We start from the raw sequence: 21,836 nt of genomic DNA on the forward strand, positions 1-21,836 counted from the left end.
TGAAATGACAGGATTTTCTGTAATGCAATTGCTCATAGTAAATTATTTTTGAAGTATATATTTTGATGTATTATTTTGATGTATATATTTTGGACACTGCCCCCACATATGTATAATAATTGTTATACCAGTGTTTATAATTTTTATAAAATAAAAATAAAACATAAACACTCTCCCTTACCAGTAATATATGTATTTCCAGATTGTAATTTTAATAACATCATATCACTTTATTACTTGAATGAAACAATTTAAATATGTAGGCATTTTTGTGCATTTTGAATAAAACTTACTGAAAAGCCATAGGATTGCCAGCTGATGATTTAGGGTTGGCAGCAACCTAAAGAAACATTAGTCTAAATAGTCACTGCACCATTTAATGTCATAGAGCTGGATGGTATAGAGTTGTTTCATTTAGCACAATATAACATGGATATGAGTTGGAGAAACTGTCTTAAAAGAAATTACAACAGATAGGGGAGAAAGGAAAAGATAGGAAGAGCTAAGAATTAATGTGTAAAGCTAACTCTCATCAAATGAAAGAATTATGACACTGATAGGGCAGGTGAATTTTAGACTCTCGGATTGATAACTCTTGTTATATATACATTCCTTTGATGTCACTTAGTATTTTGAAGTATTTTGAAGTGCTTTCCACTATGCAAGAATCTGAGACTACTATATGAATTTTATTCAAGACTGCAACACTCATTTTCCTATTGTACTCATATTTCAGAGACTAGCAGTTTTCTAAAATTACTCAGTGATCAACACTGCATGCAAATCAAGTCTTTCTTTTATTCATGTTCACTGAATATGGGGCAAAGTTGCTCTTATCAATGACCAATAAGATTTAGAAAAACATAAAATGATCACAATTTCTTTGAACCAACATTTAAATACTTTTGTTTTTTGTTAATTCTATTTTTAATTAGCTTTTCTTTATGCTGTACATTTGATGATTAAGAAAGTGATCTACTATCTAAATGATTATGAATCATAGCTGGTGATTGTAAGCCAGTCTATATTAGGGCATGAGTTGCTGGTGTTAAATAATATTGGTTTTTGGATACTGTCTCTTCAAAAATGACTATATGATGCATTTAATTATTCAATAACAGTTTTCTTTGAATGTGGGTAATTGCTAATTCATTGAAACAGCAATGCAGCATTGTAACTACAGACTAAGAAAAAATAAGAAACAGAAAACCTGTTTCTTGGGAATTCCCATTAGCCTGGTATGTCTGCTAAACATCTAGTTGGAAATATTTGAAATCACATCAATGCATATCACAATGTAAATATGCAGCTGTTGGTCCTTTATCTATAAAAGAAGAATGCCTCTCTGGGAGTAAAATTTTACAAATTCAAATTAGTTTATCCAATGTTCAATTTCACTTTTTTTTTTATCAGTGAAAAGCAATTTTGAGAGCAATGAATTATTTTGCTGTATTCTTATCAGTTTATCTTGACTCAGACTATACTTTAAAATCAAATTTATCTCATTGAATTTTTAAAGCTAAAATTTGGTACATAAATTATTAAAATCCATAGAACTATCAACCGGCCACTCTGTCAGCTAAAATTTTTCTTTAAGAATAACATCATTTTTTTCTAGGGACTCCAGGTGAGATAAGGCACTAGAGTGTTCCCCCCCCCCTTCTATTCCTGTGCTTATATAAGGTATCTAGATTTGCCTCCTGTTTCATTTAAAATGCATTTCCATTTAGCTGTTGCGATAACCTGGATCCGTCTCAATCAGATAAGGCAGATGGAATTTTAAAAATGTTTATAGTGTTTATTTATGCTATTAAAGCACCTTTGCAATTTCAAAACTGGATTTGTAAGCTAAATGCTACAGCCACAGCCCATCTCGTCAAGCTCTCACCCTTATTGAACTGTTTGTCTGGGAGAGCTGCTAATTTATCTCCCTTTGGGTAACTGGCAGCTCTCAATGCAAAGGAAGATCCTGTGTTAAGTGATGGTGGGGGTAGAGGAGATCAACTGGAGGAGACTCAGACTTAGGCTACCTTTGACTCTATGATGTGTAAAATCTAAAAAATTCGCTGGCCTAGTACATTAGCTATTTATTTAGAGGAGAGATGATGGGAACCTGGCAGGATGTGCAGGAAATGGGCAGCTGGGAAGAGAGGGCTTGAAGGCTCCCAGCCTGGCGTCCTCACAGCCAGAGAGCCCAGCAAAGGGGATTACAGCCCTGTGCCAGGCAGATGGGATCTGTTAGCCCCCGTGGACTCTGACAATAGATCATAAAGGAAAGCTGCCTCCCTGTTCCCAGACAATGAATGAGATGACTGCTGGGACTGCAGGCTCTGCAAGGATTTGTAAAGCAGGAGGGAGGGATATCTTTAATACGGTTCGACTCAGATTTCTGCCATCATCTTGGGCTATGAGCTATGAATCTGGGTAATTCTTTTTCCTCTTGCCCTCCCCAGCACTCAATTTCTACAAAAAAAAAAAAAATTGTTTTCATGGATATTTTCATTTGTTCATCCATTTATTCTTTCCTGTACATGTATTGAAAAGCCAATCTATACTAGGTAAAATACTAGCCCAAGGGGACAGAACAATCTGCCCTACAATTCAGGAAAGAAAACAAACATAAAAACACAATTAAAAAAAAAAAGTAGAGAAAATGCAATTACATTGTACTGACTCCAAACCCGATGTTCCCTAGAAACCCGAACTATACCCCTCAGCCTGTGTTTTACTTCTTTGTCAACAATGATTCAGAGTGAGGTGTTATGGCTCCAGGTTTAGGCAGTTTTTCTGTAACAGCCTATATTTTCCTGACCATTGCCTGAAAACATAGATATTTTGACAAGTTTTTTTCATTTTAATATTGAGAACTTTGTAAAAGAAGGTTGAAATATGTCATAATTATAAATACAAATCAAGAGATGCCTGGATGGCTCAGTGGTTCAGCATCTGACTGTCGCTCAGGGCATGATTCTGGGATCCAGGAATTGAGGACCACATCGGGCTTCCCGCAGGAAACCTGCTTCTCCCTCTACCTATGTCTCTGCCTCTCTCTGTGGGTTTCTCATGAACAAATAAATAAAATGTTTATAAATAAATAAATACAAATCAACATACAAGATGATGGAGGACATCATTCCCCTAATTTTAGAGACATTCCTTGCTATAAGAACATCAGAGTCAGAGAAGGATGACATTTCCCATTAGAGAGGATAGGACAGTTATTAGTGAGGAGGAGATGGAAAGTCATGGAGGAGAGTGTGCATGGGAATTGTACATAGAAATTGGGTACAATCTTAGCTTCTAAGAAATTAAACTTTGCAGATGGAAGAAATGTCTCCAGATGAATTTTAAGAAGTCAGGCTGAATTAAGTGCCCTATAAATCCTTTAAACTTCTCCCAAAGAAAAACCCACAGTAAAGATATGTATGATCGTTCAAATTTGTTGTAGTGACATTTCCTTTATGTAAATCAGTACAGATATTAGGCTACAGGTCTGCTTAGCTGTGTACAGTTACACAGACATTGATGACATTCTACCGCCTGGGAAGAACAATGGTTTGGAAGTTAGGCACCTGAGTCACACACCAAGTTCTGAGCAAGCTATTTCCTCTTTCTGGGTTTCTATTCTCATTAAAAGTAGGACTTTAAAATCTCTAAAGAAAAATTTCAGTTGTCGTAGATAAGAAGAAAGAATGATTGCTGAGGAACTTTGGTCAGGGCTTCTCTGGTGTGTGTGTGTTCTTAAATTTTAATCTTTTGAAACGTTCTCCTTATAAGCAGCTTATCTGCACGGGAAATACCCAAATAGAATCTTTGCCCATGTGCCCTGGAAGCTGGGAATGGCCAGCTGAATAGCTATCTGTCCATTACAAAATTCCAGGAGGAGGCCCTGATGGCAGGTGAGTAGAGGACAGTCTCTCTTCTAGGCATGTGAAAAGAACACATACAAGAGAAAGACTTGAACCTAGCCTGCTTTACTCTGACCTTATGTTATTATTATTCCCATCAAATACATTTCCACAATAACAGTCACAACAGTATTCTTCATAGAAACTGTACTAAGCCAGCTTCATGTTGCCATGAAATCTGAAAGATTGAGGTTTTACAAGAGACTCATGTTCATTGAGAGCCCATCTTATGATGGACACCGTTTTAGCCATTTTTTTTCCTGTAAGATGCTTTACTTAACATATCATTTAATCCCGAAGACTACTTACTCCATGGCAAAGGAGACACGTATCCATATTTTGACAGATGAGGACAAAGCCTAAAGTCCCAGTGCTTGTAACGTCAAAAATGGTATATCTCATAACTCTCAAGCCTATGTTTGTTTTTTCCATTCCATTGCTTTTCACATAATAAAGTTGCCTTGTCAGTACCTGTGGTATCATTGAGACTATGAGCTAAATAAAGGAAAAGTTCACTGGGATGCTATAGGGATTAAAATTATTATGTACCTATCAGTCAGATATTATAATTTGTCTGATGAAATGGCACATTTTCTTTCTGGAACAATAAGGATAATCTATTGCTATGCAATCACATATAGGTACAAGGATAATCTATTGCTATGCAATCACATATAGGTACATATGCTTACTAAATAAAAAGTAAGATTTTCATGTTGGCCACAGGTAGTTATTTAAGAATTTATTTTTGAACTTATTCCAATTTATTAACTTAAATGAACCCACAGTTACTGTTTTAAAACCATACAATCCAATAAATAAGTATATAAAGTGGTTTCCTCCATCATCAGGCTTTGAGATGGAAGAGAGATGAATCTCTGTATGATTCATCTCTATGACCCTAAAGCTTAGCTCTGGAATCCTGGTGATAAATATCTTATTTTCTTAAAGGTAGAGTAAGGAGAAGAGTGCATATATTTTTATATCATTTTTTCTTAAATACATTGAGAACAATATGCTTGATGAACAACATCTCACATTAGGCAATCTATGTAACAGTTCTGAAAGTGTAGGCTTTGGTCACGCTGCCTGGGTTTAAAATACAGTTCTGCGATTAACCAGCTGCATGATCTTAGGAAAGTCTCAGTGTTTCTTACCTTGTGATATGGGTTGATAATTGAACCAATTTCTCAGTGTTTTTGTGAGAATAAAATGACTGAAAAAATCTACTCAGTTAAGTGACTAAAAAATACTAGGTATCAATATTTAATATTCTTATTAAGTGAAAAAACTAGCTTTAGATTCACTAATAAGCAAAGAAATGTCTCATACTACACTATTAATAAAGACATAGAGAAGAAATATTTTTAGCCTGATCCAAAAGATCATATTCTGAACTTATTTTCTGAATCGCATTTCTGAAAAAGATTCATGGCAAGAAGAAGAAAAAAGGATTAAAGCATATTTCAGGGAATCATATACTTTCTCATTATTATTCCATTCTCACTGCTTTCTAATTCAGCCTCTAAGTTGAACTGAAACCCCAAGCCTCCTCCAATCTTTTGATCAACTCAAAGTTTAATCCTTTCCATTTTAGCTGGATTTGCACTAAGAAGAGACTGTTGAATTATAGAAGACAACTCAATCTTCACTAGACATTAATGTCTTTGAGTTTTGGTTTTCTTTTTTTTTTTTTAATTTCAGGGGATCCTCATGTCAAAATATCTTTCTGGAATTTATGAAAGATAAAAAGTAATATCCAAAAGAAAGATTATTTTTGAAAAGTGAGGTAGAGGTCAGTAAAAGCTTCATGAACAAAAACAAACTAACCATGCTTTCGTGTTAGACGCAAAATACTGTCATTATCTTTTTTTAAGAACCTCACTTTTGACAATGAAGAAATAAAGTACCCAAGAAAACATTTTCCTGACTAGAGTCTTTTATATAAATAAATATATTGCCCCTTTCCTGTCCTTCTCCACCAGTGTTAAACAATGGCCACTTAGAAAGGAAATGATGTCAACACCCTACTGATAAAAATCAAACTGCACTGGAGAAAACACAGTGAAACACAACAGAAAAAAAAAAAAAACCGCAGTTTTCTAACTTCTGTAGTTTGTCAGGGTAACTCCATGAAGAGCAGTCAATTATTAAATTTAGAGGATACTTCCACTACCTCCTTACCTGACTTGAGTTTATGGTGGGTGTACAGCTTTAAAATATGCATTTTTCAGCAAAAACAACTAAGAAATCCAAAGGGAAAGGTAAAAGTAAAAGGTCTTTGGCAAATAGAATGTATAGCCTTAAATGTATGCAACTTTTTAAAAATTAAATCTTAAAATTTGACTGGCGTCCCAACCCTTTTCATAGCTATCCATTCTGGAAAAGGCTTTCAGCAGAGTTGACAAAATGATTGTGCAAAATATCTTGAAGACTATTTATCAATTTAATGATACTGAATAAATGCTTGGCGGAACATTCAGACTATGGATAAAAGACAGTATAAAATATGTGAAGAATGATCCCATACCTGTAGCAAATTTGCAGTGTTAGAATTTAATGTGTTGCAAATCAACCTTCTTCTCAAAGAAGCGATTTCTCCCATGGATGTTCTAGTTCTTCCTGAATAAGCATATATCTGGATGACCTGATTTGCCAGCTTGAAGAACCAGGAAGGTCAAATATGTTTTTAGTCTTTTAAATTAATGTCTTGCTTCCTCTCCAAATTAATTGCTCTTGTTCAAACTATTTAGAAGAATAAACTATTATAATAGTAATAGGTTTGAGATATTTTGCCATCAGCATTTCGTAGTTGAATATTCGCCAGATGTGGTGATTATAGGAAGCCCTCAATTGTATCTGCATTTAAATATTTAAATATTTAAAACCTTTTGGGGCTCCTGGGTGGCTCAGTTGGTTAAGTGGATGCTTTTGGCTCAGGTCATGGTCACAGGGTCCTTGGGATTAAGCACCCCATCAGGCTCCATGTTCAGTGGGAAGCCAGCCTGCTCAGTGGGGAGCCTGCTTCTCCTTCTTCTGCCCTGTTCATGCTCTCTTTTTTGTGATATCTCTCTCTCTTGTGATCTCTCTCTCTCCCTTGTGATCTCTCTCTCAAAATAAGCAAAATCTTAAAAAATATTTAAAACCTTTTATGTAAGTGTCATAACAAAGCAAAGCTAATCTTGGTAATCATTGCTGTCTTTCAGACAAGACAATGATATCCTAAACTGTACCCCAGTGCTATAAAGAGAGGAGAAGGATATTGTTTAAAGTGGTTGGTGTGGGATCCCTGGGTGGCGCAGCGGTTTGGCACCTGCCTTTGGCCCAGGGCGCGATCCTGGAGACCTGAGATCGAATCCCACATCGGGCTCCCGGTGCGTGGAGCCTGCTTCTCCTTCTGCCTGTGTCTCTGCCTATCTCTCTCTCTCTGTGACTATCATAAATAAATAAAAATTTAAAAAAAATTTAAAGAAATAAAATAAAATGGTTGGTGTCATTGGATCACCAGAAGCAAGATGCCACAACTCACGCCAAATCCAAAATATCCAAAAGAAATGTGAAATGCTTTCAGTGCCAGAACTCTCAGTTCTTCATTTCCCCTGATATCAAAGGTATTATTTTAATTAAAGACCAGGCAAGCATGGAAGACCCAGTCACCACCACAATTTGAGAACTCAAGGAAGCAGTAAGGCCAAAAAGATGACCCTCTAGGGAGCTCCAAGTGTTCCTTTTTTTTTTTTTTTTTAAAGATTTTATTTATTTTTTTCATGATAGACAGAGAGAGAGAGAGGCAGAGACACAGGCAGAGTGAGAAGCTCCATGCTGGAAGCCCGACGTGAGACTCGATCCCGGGACTCCAGGATCACACCCTGGGCGGAAGGCAGGCGCCAAACCGCCGAGCCACCCAGGGATCCCCCTCCAAGTGTTCCTTTCACAAAATCCTCTTCTTTCCAGTAGTCCCAGGTTGCACAGAGTCTGAAGTCACGAGTTCTCAAGGAGAACGTAGAGTGGAGTATTAGCCCTTGAAATGACCTTGGAGATTCCTCCATTGGCTTAATGCTCTCTATGGATAAAAAGACCAAGGTACAAAATAATAATAACAGTAACAAAAAAATAACAGTAACAATTACACACAATAATGACTTACTCTGTTGTCATATTCTAAGTAGATTCGGTCTATACAATGAGCAGACTAAGTAAAAAGAGAAAGAAAAAAAAGCTTAATCCACATCTCACTCTGAGACTGAACTCAGTATCTTTTCTAGTATATTGCTTTTTGTTTCTTGAAGAATTTGTTAAATCAACATTGTTTAATTATATATAACCTAATATTTAAAAAGAAAGTTAAAAAAGGTATAAATAATAGGTTTGTGCCTCAGTCATGGCTGTTTCAAATCAGGAAAACAAAATTTGAAGTGTATCTCAATAACAGAAAAATTGGAAGGAATTATGACAAGTTCAAAAGGACTCTGGGACAATTACTCAGGGAAATAAAAAGCTCATCTGCACTGCACCAGTTTTTATCTTCTGAGTATGCTTATTAACTTTATCAATTTTGAGGGTATTCATAAGGAGTTAGCTTGCATGCTACTATTGTGACAAGCCTACAACCTGAAATTCTTAGGACAAATTTATTGCATATGAATTTCCAGGAGACTTTTTAATTTATCTCTAGGGACTTTGAAATTAAGGAGTGGAATATTAAGGATGACTTTCAGTTTTGTTGTTGTTGTTTTTTTTCCAAAAACTATTTTGAAATACTCTTGGATTTTTAAAATATATATATTATAATAATCTTATAGCAACCTGAAACATATGTAAATGACATAATTTGATACTAACTGCTGAAGGAAGGAAGAAAGAAAATAATTATGAAGTGATAGAGCCAAATGATGGAGTCATATAATTTCATGATTTGAGATTCTACTTGAAATTGGAGTCTGATAAACCTATGCTGAATTACATCTCAATTACTGGCCAGCCCTACAATCTTAAACCTCATTCTGCATCTATGTCCATGGATTAGGCAAAAATCAATATCTTTGTTGTGAGGATTAATATAACATATTATATATTAATATACATATTATATATTATAGCCTCATATAGTGCTATATTGGCTAGATTATAGTATTCAAAAGATAATTTTATTTCATGTTGTAATGTTATTTTATTGATTTTATTATTTTTCTGCTATAGATATTCTGCAAGAGGACAAATATCATCTAACTACATGTGTGAACATAGACTGTGAAGACAAAGATGTAGAGCATCACTCTGAGAACTTGTTTCGCTGGTAATACTTGAAGGATTTTAGGAATTTACCAGGATTTTAGGAACTTACTGGTAGTTACATGAACTAAGGGAAACTGGCACTTCTTCCAAATCAAGCAAATGTTCTAATTTTGAAACAAAACATCATGGTCAATTCAGAGACAGAAAGAAAAGGGGGTAGGGTCTATGTAATGATACACAATAAACTGGTAAGTTTGCCTCTAGGAAGGAAGAATGGGGAACAAAAGCGGGAGAAGACATAATTTCCACTTTTTTCTCTGTTATAGATAGAATGTTTGTGTCCCTCCAAAATTTATTATATGTTGAAAGCCTATCACCTAATGTGATGACATTAACAGGTGGGACCTTTGTGAGGTAATTAGGATTAGATGAGGTCATGATGAAGCCCTCATGAATGGGGTTAGTGTCCTTTACAAGAGACACAAGAAAACTTGCTTTTCCCCTTTGTTCTCTGTCATGTGAGGATACAAAGAAAAGTCAGCAATCTACAACCCTGAAGAGAGTTCTCACCAGAATTGGACCATGTTGTCACCCTCCCTTGAGATTTTCAGTCTCTAGATATGTGAGGAACAATGTCTGTTGTCTGTAAGTCACTCAGTCTATAGTACTTTGTCATAGAAGCCCGAACGGATGAAGAAATTCCTTTTATATATTTGCATTTTTGGTATTGTGTGTGTACACATTTTTCTTACAATTACTTTGTTATTTTGAAATAAACAGAAATTGAAGACAAATGGCATTTAAATACATCAGCACAATGCATTACCAGCAATCAGCTCTTCTATTTTTTTGGGGGGGAAGGGGCGGGATTTCTACTCTTTATAGGGAATCAAATGAGAGTAGAAAATTTTGCTAAGAATATTCTTCATAAACATACTTTCATATGAGTCAAAATATTCCTTTTGTTGAGTCAAAATATTCCTAATGTATTCAAGTACTCTAATTTTTATTTACACGTAGAAAACTACCATCACAAGCAGCTATCAATGATAATTCAATTAAATAGCAAATATTTTTAAAATTCTATATGCAAACCTCTTTTCTAGGCCTTGGATGAGGTAGTAATGGGGAGAAGTCATAAAATCCTATAGCATGGGTAAGATACAGAGCTCTACGCATCCTAGATGATGATGCAGTAGAAAGGACAGAAACATATTTAAACAACCACATAAGGCATCATGGAATAGATTTTATAAACACATAATATTTATAAATGCTATGTGATGTGGAAGAAGGAAAGATTTTTTTAAGTGTAGGACTATTTGAGAAGGTGTCTTTGGGGAAGGTGTTAGAAGAACTGATACCTGAAGGGTATCCATGGATTGAAAGGCTTTTCAGACAATAAAATTTCAGCACAAGTCAAGCAGCAGAGTTTGGAGAGATCAGGGTGTATTTAGACTTGGTCAGGTGCTAGGGTACCAAGACAAGGGCAGCACATTAGTAGAGAGACCCAGCAGGAAAGAGCCAAACCAGATTAAGATTGGGACATCACGTTAAGGACTTTGAACCCTTTCCTATGAGAAATTGAGAACATCTAAAGATCTTCCACCCAATGTCACATATTCAGATGGTAACTTTGTGGGGGTATAAAGGCTGGATTGGCATGAGGAGCAAGTCAGGACAATGAGACAGGAGGAGGCTGTTGGGAGGGTACATGAACATTAGCCTCCTTCATGTGAAGCATGGCTCTGACTGCTAGAATAGAAGTAATTAAAAGTGGGCTCGCCTGCAGGAAAAACTCCAAAGCAGACACATCCTCCTTTCACATATTTTGAATCCTGAATCTTTGTTAACAGCCTGAAAAGAAACACATCTGACATTATTCACGATTACTTAGTGTGGAGAGGTAATTCAAAAGCAATTGCCTGGCTCTGTTAACCAGAATTATACCAGAGGTCACGGCTATTTGAATCAGTTAAAAAAAAAATACCAGTTGAGATGTTCTTCCTTTAAGAACTTCAGGCTAGACCATTTTCACTAATCACACGAAGATATTTTTTCCAATTAACAAGGATTTCCTTTGAAACTGGGTTTGTATACTACAAAATATTGTGCAGTAAGCTTCCAAGGATAATTTCCTAAGTCTAGGTTTCATTTATAGCTTTGGATTCTTCATATAAATAAGAGGTATTTTTCCAACCCAAGAAGCTAAGGGTTACTTCTGGAATTCTTTGGAAAAGTTATACCACCTAAGTACCTGGCTCACAGTCGAAGAAATGCCTTTGTAGCTTAAGGAAGCTTAAACAGAAGCCTTCACTGCTGATTTGCTGATGGTGTCAAACATCAGAGGACTTTTCCAATGGGACTTTAAGAGTTTAGCATTTGCTTTAATTAGGAAGATACCTGGGTATTTAATGGGAACTTTTCAAGCTATTGGAGCAGAACTAGAATAAATGACCTTATTTATTTGGAGAAATAAAGTTAACAGTGTCACAGGTGCTTCATAAAGCAACATAACTGCAAATGGGAGGTAGGGAAAGTAACAGAGGAGAAATTTGCATCAAAGAAAATTATATCCATACATGTAACTGCCTTTCTCTGACCAAGAACTATCAAAACAGTACATGCTTATCAAGAAAGACAAAAGGAAACCCTATTTTCGTAACAGAATATCCCTAGAAATATTCATTTTATTGTGCTGTGAAGGAGTTGTATTACCAGTAGAATTTAAACACTTTCTAGCAATGTAATTTTTCTACTTATCAAGAAAATCTTGGTATTTGAGTTTTTGTTTAGACTAAGGGCTCTTTAGTTAAGAGAGGAAACTTCCATAAACCCTTCAAAACTCGAGTATGCTGTTCAATCATTTTTTAAAATAAAGGCTCTGATTAAAATCTAAGGTCCCTTTAAGACGTAAGTGCTAGAAGCTTCTGGGAGGAAAGCGTTATAAAAAGAAAAAAACTTGAAGAGCTTATAAAAGAAGGTAGTTTAGTGTGTATTTCGCTTTTATGCCAGTTAGTCAGCTTAAAGGACAGAATTTCTTAGAGATGTAGAGAAATTAGAAGAAACAGGAAGCAAACACCTTACCAGAAGGAAAATCCCTGAGAGGTTTGGGTAAATCTGGGCAGTATTGCCTTCTGAAAAGATTTATCTACCGAGGTGGATATTTCTTTTCTTCCTCAGGCCACGTGGAGCAGAAAGATGCAAAAATCTGGAAACCTTGGCCAAGTGAGCTAAGAACTTCTCAGGAGTCCTCAGGAGGCAATGGGATGCCTTGCCTCCCATCAGCTGGGAGTGGCCCTTAGAAACCTCCCAAGGAAGTTCAGAGTCAGTTTTCTATGAGGGCTATTTCTGTCAAAGTTGTTCCAAGGCACCAAAGTACCAGGAGTCCAGACTGTGTCTCCACAGGACTTTGAATTTAGGAAAATGCCTTGAATGAATCAGAACAGAATTTACATTTGCAATGGTTGGTGAGATTTAAAGCGTATTAAATTATTTTACGCCTTGACATTTGTTCTCAGTTTTGCCATTTTATGAGTAAATGTTTAAAATGTTAACCTCTGTCTTTTGTTCTTTTAACAAAGGTAGGAAAGGAAAGGAGGTAGGAAAGACACAGAAAAAACTAAAAATTTGAGTCTATGGCCAGTGGTGCATAAAAACATATTCAGTACCTCTTTTATCTGCTGGCAGCCACCGTGTTATGCCTGTAGCACTTATACAAAAAGTTGCTTAGCCTAAGAAGTTCTAATTTATGGAGAGAGGACAGAAAATAAGACATTATTCTGGACAAGTATAAGAAATGGTGGTTGTAGCTGTTCCATATCTCTGAAATACAATGTCGGAATTCCAACTTTGGTCATTTCAAGTATTTCATCAAGCTGCAACTTAACCTCAAGGGTTTATCTTTTTGCTTTTAAAGGATTATTCATGAAGCTACGGGACTGCAGCCATTCTGGAATAATCCCATTCGCTCAGGACACCTCACTCTTAGGGGCTACTTTTTTTCCAGGCCCTTTTATTGGTATTATATTACCAACCCTCTGAATTTCCCTGTGAAGCATGTATCACAGGTACCACATTATTTCTGCGATTAAACCACAAAGAGTTGAAGTCTGTCCTAAATTGAGATATATACTATATAGTTGTTATATATTATTTGTGATGAGTATTTGTCTCTTTTTTTTCTCACTTAGCAAAATGTATAACCAAGGAGACCAAAGGAAAGGGAGTAGACCATCTAATTCATTCTGTCACTTTATAGATGGCAAAACTGAGTCATTGCATATTTCTAAACCAATTGCTTGGATTTAGTTTGTCAGCCCACGAAGCAGCAGAACAGAAGTACCATGTAATGAGCAACTATCTAAATGTCCTTCACCTTGGTAGAATCTAATGAAAATAAAAAGGAAAAATTTAAACAATCCTTTATTTTTGGTAACTGAATTTGACTTGGAATAAATATGTAAACTTCTTAGAAAAATAAGGTCAATTATTTTAGTTCCCTGTCCTACAGGGTTGAATCCAGGTTTTGTCAATATGGAAGGTTATACAATTGGAGATCCATCAAAAAATCATGGAAAGAATTGCAAAAATTCCAAATTTTTCCAACGTTATAAATACAGTAAGCATCAAAATGCCAGGAAAAGCATAATAGTTTTATTTATTGCCTTGCCTAATTTTTTCTGTGTATTTTTTTATATTATAATAATTTTGTACTATTTTCTAAAAAGAAAATAGGAAGAGAATTTAGTCTTTTAGTATTGTTAAACACGACTTCTTTCCCCCCAATAGTTTAGAAAGTCTCAGCTCTACATATCATCATTAATAATGTATACCGGGGGCAGCCCCGGGGGCATAGCGGTTTTGCACTGCCTTTAGCCAAGGGTGTGATCCTGGAGACCCGGGATCGAGTCCCACATCAGGCTCCCTGTGTGGAGCTTGCTTCTCCCTCTGCCTGTGTCTCTGCCTCTCTCTTTCTCTCTGTCTCTAATAAATAAATAAATAAAAATCTTAAAAAATGTATACGGATTACTAATGTTATACAGCTGTCAAATACAGTAGTTCCCCAGTTTTTCTATGGTTTTGCTTTCTGTGGTTTCAGTTATCTGTGGACAACTGGGTTTAGAGGCAGATGATTCTCCTTCTGACATGGCCTAATACTATGTCACAATGCCTACATCATTCACCTCACTTCATCTCATCATGTAGGCATTTTATCATCTTATATCATCCATCACAAGAGGAAGAAGAGTGAGTACAGTATATTAATATATTTTGAGAGAAAGAGACCACATTCACATTATTCTTGTTGGAGTACATTGTTATAATTGTTTTATTTTATTATTAGTTATTGTTATTAATCACTTACCGTGCCTAATTTATAAACTAGACTTTATGATAGGTAGTTATGTATGGGAAAAAACATAGTACTGTTGACTCTTCAACAATGTAGGGGTTAGAGGTATCAAACTTCCACACAGTCGAAAATCTGCATATAACGTTTGATTCCCCCAAAACTTAACTACTAAACAGTCTATTGTTGAGCAGAAATCTTACTGAAAACAGTTGATAACACATATTTTGCATGTTATATGTGTTATAAACTATATTCTTACAATAAAGTGAGCTAGAGAAAACAAATGTTAAGAAAATTATAAGGAAGAGAAAGAAAATACATTTACAGTACTATACTATAAAAAAAATCCATGTATAAGTGGACCTGTGCAGTTAAAACTGTTGTTGCTCAAGAGCCCATTGAATACATGGGGTTCAATTTTACCCAGTTTCAGGTATCTACTGAAGGTCTTTTTTTTTAAGATTTTATTTTTTTTTATCCATGAGAGACACACACAGAGAGAGAGAGAGAGAGGCAGAGAGAGAAGCAGGCTCCACGCAGGGAGCCCGTTGTGGAACTCGATCCTCGGTCTCCAGGCTCACACCCTGGGCCAAAGGTGGCACTAAAGCGCTGAGCCACCCGGGCTGCCCTACTGAAGGTCTTAGAACATATCCCCTGTAAATAAGGGGACAACTATATAGGGGGAAATCTCTACCACATGTCTATCATAGACAATCTTATAATTTCAGGGTATTTTAATTTTTGCTATGCATTGTAGTCGCCATGGTCTTTGGAATGATAACAATCAAATGACCTCTGACTCTGTCCTTTGAGTCCTTTGAGTCAGAGGATTCCTTTCTTCCTTCCTTTTTTTTTTTTTTTTTTTTTTTTTGGCTATTGCTCATTAAAAGAACAGTAAATAAAATACTTAATTGCTCAATTTCTTAGTGATAATTTCCTTATTTTGGTGTACCTCTCTTAAAATCTCTCTCATTTTTTCTCTGCACTAGGTCAGACACTACACATCACAATATGAAGAGAATGAATAGCGTGCGGGCCATGCCAGCTTTGGGATCAAATAGAACAGGCCCTGAATTCACCATAATGTGACCAAGGGCAAGTTATCTCACCTTTTCAGTATTCCATTTCCCAGTAACTTCAACTCTACTTAAAAGGGGATAAAGTAAAAATGTACACATCCAACATAATACTTTCTATTTTTTACAGCAAGTGCCAACTGAATGAATGAATGGATTTATGTGACTTGGTTTTGTCTGTATGATAAAAAAAGTCATGCAAGACACATTGATCTACCCAGCTATGTCACTTTTTATAATTAAAATGAAGTTGATTCACTGTAGCTCTGCAGGTATTGTGCAATTTTTATCAAAAGTTCCTCCTGCATAAACTCAATGCATTATAGTTTTGAGCAGATCAAAATACTGAAAGAGAACTCCCTCTCCCTATCCCCTCTTTCTGTTCATCTATCTTTCTATCTCTATCTAGGTGTCTATTTCTATTGCTTTTTCTCCTATTTCAAGAGGGAAGAAAGGAAGAAAGTTAATGAAGAAGGGAATGGGGACATAAAAGCTTTTTGGCAATTAAGAAGGCAGTTAGAAGGTTTTAATTTATTTTACTTGCCAAACTCTGAACTTATAATAAGGAAAAGAAGTGCTGCTCTCTTGGAGATTATTTCCCCCATTAGTTGCCAGGGGTAACATAATGTCAGAGACAAACAGGAAATTGGTGGGCCTTGGGCTTGCTGTCGTTGCCTGGCTCTTCTTTCCATGCCACATGTTTACAAACATGCTGTGTTCCCCTTGACAAAAGAAGACACAGACACACAGTGATTTCAAGGCTTTGCATTGTGCATGTGAAATGGTTTCATTTAAGAATTTCTGCTGTCAATTCTCAGATGATGCAGAGTTCGGGGAGCGAGTGTCAGCACCTGACTAAAAGCTAGTTTGGACAGAAGGCTCTACACATCTATATACACACATACACACACATATAAATGCACACACACACACGTATGTGTATGATGAATAGACACTCCAGATTGGAATTTGTTATGGAAAATTTGGCTTACATGGCTGCAACACAAACCAGGAAATACTGAACTTTAATGTTAGTATCTTTGTTTTTTAGAAGCTGCATAGTGGTGTAGGAGGGTGGATCTCATCCCGAGTCAGTATGGAAATAAAGGACTATTTTGTGAGTCCCTGCCAGTCCTGTGACTATTTACTGCTTTTACACAGCAATAGTAAAGGTTTCTCATATAGCACAGGAGGTCAACTGTATCAGATGTTTTAATATTTTCTTCTCTCTGGCTCCTCCAACTCAGAAATCAAGAGCCAGTGGCACAAAAATAAGCATTTAAATCAGATTTATCCCTGCCTTATGTTCTCTCTCTGTATACAATTATTTAAATATTTAGAAGACTTTATATCTGTGCTTCTAGGAGAAACAGAGAGCCGAGCCACTTTTCCTTTATCAATCACATGCACCCCCACAAAAATTTCTTCTGTGCTGCTTTAGGGCCTAATCCTCAGTAGTTGTGAGGCTAGGTGGGGTTGTGGCACTCATCTTCATTCTTTGTCAAAACTCACCTAATACACTGCATTTCTAATATTCCCAGGAAGGTTTATCAGGTCTGTGTTTAGATTTAGGGTAGAGGTGAAGATTTATACCCTAATATGAGGATGGAGAAGTGAGGCAGGCAGCTGACAAGAAAGGACACTCACTACATGTGTGGCCCTATATAAAATTATACACAGCCTTGAAAGAAGTATTTCAGGGACAACAAAAAGACATTTCCCCTGATGCCCTGAGTTGCTCAATTTGCCAAAAGACTTTATTTTGAACGCATGTATTCATTCAACAAACATTTATTGAGCATGTATTAAATGCTAGTCATTGCCCTACACCCTGAAGATATAGCAGTGAGTAAAACAGACAAGGTCCCTGTTTTAAAGAAGTGTAATTCAAATCTAATGACTGAACAGTAAGGAATTTGGATTTTTCAGTCATATTTTACTAAGAATCTATGTATCAACTTTTTTCCTTACGGGAAGTTTTAGGCGTGGTAAAGGCGAGAAAATAATTAAGTTCTAAAATTATCTCTTGGTATATGAGGGGTGTAAATGTGTGTGTGCGTGCATGCCTGCATGTGTCTGTGTGTGTTTATGGCAAAAGGAGATTTGAAGTCGAGAGATAATCCCTTCCTTACTTGTCATTCTTATCTGACAAAAGCCAAGCACAATAGAAGAGATTGACTTTGGACTTGAGTGAGAATGAATAAAGCAGAACATTGAAGGTGGCAAAACTAAACAGATGTCTAATGTTTGCAGATATTTTCATAAGGAAATGTAAGACTCTTATTGAGAAATACAGCCAGAGACCAATTTGTTTCCCTGCTACCTCTCAAATCAATCTCTTAGTCATTCCTTTGTATGAGAAATCAGGAGACTAAATTACTGGCATGCCAAGGTGTGGTTAGAAAAAATAGATGATTTCCACCTCAGACTTGTCCTCTTGTGAAAAGTGAAAACCCAGCAGAAAGCCTTAATACTATAATATCACAGAATGAAGAAGAGTTCATTAAACCCTGCCTGGGTTTTCCCTTTTCACTCTTGCAAATTACATATACGTATGAAGTAGAGGGGGAAAAGTCCTTTTTGTTTTTCAATAGCTGTATAAAATGCTTTTTGTCTAATTACTTAATACTGAAAATTTTTCTCCAAAGAAGTTTCTAATTAAATATTTACTGAGGAAGCATTTTTGAGTAAAGATAACTAATGAATTATATAGAACATGTTTTACTAATTCTTCTTGAACATTAAAAAATGGAATTAAACCACTGAGGTTTTTTATTAGAACTAAAGAACATCAGTCTTCCTTTTATATTTATTTTCTGTATAGTGCACTTGGCATTTCATCATTGGGGTGTGATATTCATAAGGATATGAATTGTTTTTTTTGTTTGTTTCAAGATGTTTCCCGTGTCTTGATTGTTGAAAAACAAGTATCCGTTATTGTGTTTTTTAAGTTCCTTAAATCGACCTTGACTTCTATTTCCTTTGTAGTCCCCATAACTCTTGGTAGGGGGTAAGCACAAAGTCCACACTTGTTGAATGAATTAAAGTGAGTCAAATGGGATAACTTTGGTGAAACCTATCTTAAGACATGACAATCAACTAGTTCTAAGTTTCTTCTAAAACAAGACTCCCTGAGTCACATTTGTTAATCTCTGACATTTAGGCCAAGTATAATTACCTGAATCACATAAATATAGTCAGATATATCACATGGACCTTAAGAAATCCAATCAGTGTTTTATTAACCAATTCTTTAGAAAGGTAGGTGTATAAACTTTCCAGCAGCTTCCTTTTGGAATTGAAGGTTTAGGTGAGTAGGTGTAAAAGGAAATAAAACATCACTTTAGAACTTTAGACTTTGACAACTAACAAATAATTTATGAGAATAAAAAAAATAGAATACGAACCATCCTATTGTGTTCCAAAGAAAATGCCTTGGAGAGGTTATGAATAAAGAATACCCACTGAAGCAGAAAAATTCAAAAGAACGCAAGCTTCAAAATTTCAATAACAATGAACATGTTTTTATGTTGGCTTGCAACTTCTCTGCAGATGTTACTTTCAAAGTTTGGACTTTTGCTAGATCTTAGCATAAAACATGTATCTTTGGTCTAATCACTGAGCTGTGGTTAGGGAAGACCAGCTGGAAATAGCTTCTGGAGATAGATCTTTATGTTTTCCCAAGGTGAATATACTTTTTGTGTTTTGGTATAGAAAAGACCTTTTGTAAGCCAACCCTCTACAGTAAAATTATGGCATAAATCTTGTTAAGTGTTCTCTAGGGAAGCAGTAGAACAAGCAGAACTCAGTTGACATGCTGTTTCTTGTACCTGACACTTACTGATTTTAGCTTATATCTCATCAAATTGATATTTGGATTTAAGTAAATCTAAAGTCACAGAAAACTGGTCTCTGCACAAAATGAAATGGTTAATGCCTCTGTGTATGTGTATAAGATCGTTTCAGTGGAAGAAATTGTTACCGCAATCATTTCAATCTCTTGTAAGGTAATGGATATTAATTTAGAAAATGTACTAAGAACAAAAAAAAGACAGGAAACATTTTCAGAGGGGAAAATACAAGTGCATGGTCTTACATTCTTGTGAGGAGTTCTGATCAAAGTACAATTACATTGAAGGTCTTGGTTACATTCACTGTCGTTGCTATTATGAACTTCACATCTAGTACTACCAGTATTATGAATAGAACAAAACAGAAACAACAAAAATAAAAACAGATGAGCAACCAAAGAAAAACAGACAAGGGGTGCCTGGGTGGCTCAGTGGTTGAGCATCTGCCTTTGGCTCAGGGTGTGGTCCCGGAGTCTCAGAATTGAGTCCCTCATGGGGCTTCCTGCATGGAGCCTGTTTCTCCTCCCTCTGCCTGTGTCTCTGCCTCTCTCTCTGTGTCTCTCATGAATAAATAAATAAAAATCTTTAAAAGAAAAAAAGAAAAACAGACAAGATTTCCACTCAAAATCATGGGCTTGAATCTCAGCCTTTTAATTTACTAACCATGTACTAGTGAGCAAGGGTTTTCATATCCATTTTCTCATTCTTAGAGAGAAAGCTGGGGTGCTAATAGTTACTCTTCATGGTGTAAAGGAAATTTTGTTTATGTCACTAACAAGAAATTTGTTTATGTCACTAATTGGTATACTTAATCTTTGAACAAGGAAAGGGTTAAGAGTGCTGATCCCTATGCAGTAAAAAAGACGTGTGTAACTTTTGACTCTCCAACTTAACTACTAATGGCCTACCGTGGACTGGAAGCCTTACTGATAACATAAAGACTCAACACATGTCCCTCATTTATGGTACCCTAAAATGAGTGAGTAATCTGATAAAACTATGATCAATGGAATACTTAGAGAGATGATGATCCTACTATTCATACATATTTTAGTCAATTCAGCACTTTAAAGGGCCAGTCTTGTATAGCAGATGAGTTTAATGCCTGTTTCTTAATAATATAAAAAAAAAAATTCTTTCTAAATTCTACATCTAAAACTAATATAACACTGAATGTTAACTCACTGGAATTTAAATAAAAACTTGAAAAAATAAAAAAAATCTTATAAATATGACAATAACTATCATTTATTGAGCACTACTAAGTATTAGATATTATATCAGGTTTCTAAATAGATGATTAAGTTTTGCTAATTTCCTACAAGATCATTATTATTGTATTATTTATAGTGCCAAGAAAGAACTCTATAAGATAAAAATAAATTTTGTTTTATCTTCATACATGGGCTTACTATCTTCTATCTACAGGGGGAATAAATTCTAGAAGTAAGCAGAGCCATAGGGCCACTCAACAAATCAATAATCATTGGGCCAGAACTAGAACCAAGACATCTTGACTTCTAATGTAGAATTCTACAAACTGGTAGTTTTAAATTGTTCATCACTTAAAAATTACCTGGAAAGTTTGTTAAAAACATAAAAGACTGGAATCTTTTAGGGTAGGGCTCCAGAAGCTAAATTTTAATTGTTTCCCAGTAAGTTATTAAGAATTCTAAATCATTAAAACTGTAGTCTCATGGAAAACATATTAGTCACTTAGCTGGAACTGATGAAATAACCCTGGAGAAGAAAAATTTTAAAGGATATGAGAGGAAGAAGAAGGAGAAAAGGGAAAAACCTTCATTTGCTGCCTTAGTAACATTGAAGTATGAATTCTAACAATTTTCTAATATATATTTACTCACCGTTCTCAAATTTCCTTTTAAAAATCTGTCAGGGGTGCCTGAGTGGCTCAGTTTGTTAGGCACCTGACCTTTGATTTCAGCTCGCCACATGATTTCAGGGTCATGGGATCGAGCCCCACATCAGGCTCCACACTCACTCCACAGACTTGAGATTCCCTCTCTTCCTCTGCCTCTGCCCCTCTCCCTGCTTGCTTGCACAGGTCCTGCTCTTTCTCTCTTTTAATAAACTCTTTTTTAAAAATTGTGTCAAAACATAAAAATGTAAAAGCAACAAGAAATTACATTGTGTCACATTCATTGTCTAAACAGAGTTGCAGCTCAGGTAAGTATGTGGCTGAACACAATGAGGATTCCATTGTGGGAAACATGCAAGTTAATTTTAAGAACTCTTTCAGTAATGGATTCAAGAGAGTGTGTAAGCTAGTTCATATTCCTCCTTGCTCTCCAAACTGTGCCGGTTGTGACAGTCTATGAGTTTGTCAAACTGGATCTGAAGCAGCAGATCCACTGCTTCCCACTCAAATTCCGCACTTCCAATACTCAGG

The 21,836-nt window shown here is 35.8% G+C and overlaps 1 long non-coding RNA gene across 3 annotated transcripts in view; it reads left to right on the forward strand.

Annotated features, from left to right (window-relative positions):
* Positions 1–9,600: 9,600 nt before the first annotated feature.
* Positions 9,601–21,836, forward strand: part of LOC112642764 (uncharacterized) — an 82,227-nt gene continuing 69,991 nt past the window's right edge. For all 3 annotated transcript variants that reach the window (XR_004806972.2, XR_007404026.1, XR_003125417.3), the window contains exons 1-2: positions 9,601–9,788; positions 14,245–14,393. This is a non-coding gene — a long non-coding RNA (uncharacterized LOC112642764). The remainder of the gene's footprint in view (positions 9,789–14,244; positions 14,394–21,836) is intronic.

Source organism: Canis lupus, chromosome 19 (assembly GCF_003254725.2).
Source record: "Canis lupus dingo isolate Sandy chromosome 19, ASM325472v2, whole genome shotgun sequence".
NCBI lineage: Eukaryota > Metazoa > Chordata > Mammalia > Carnivora > Canidae > Canis > Canis lupus.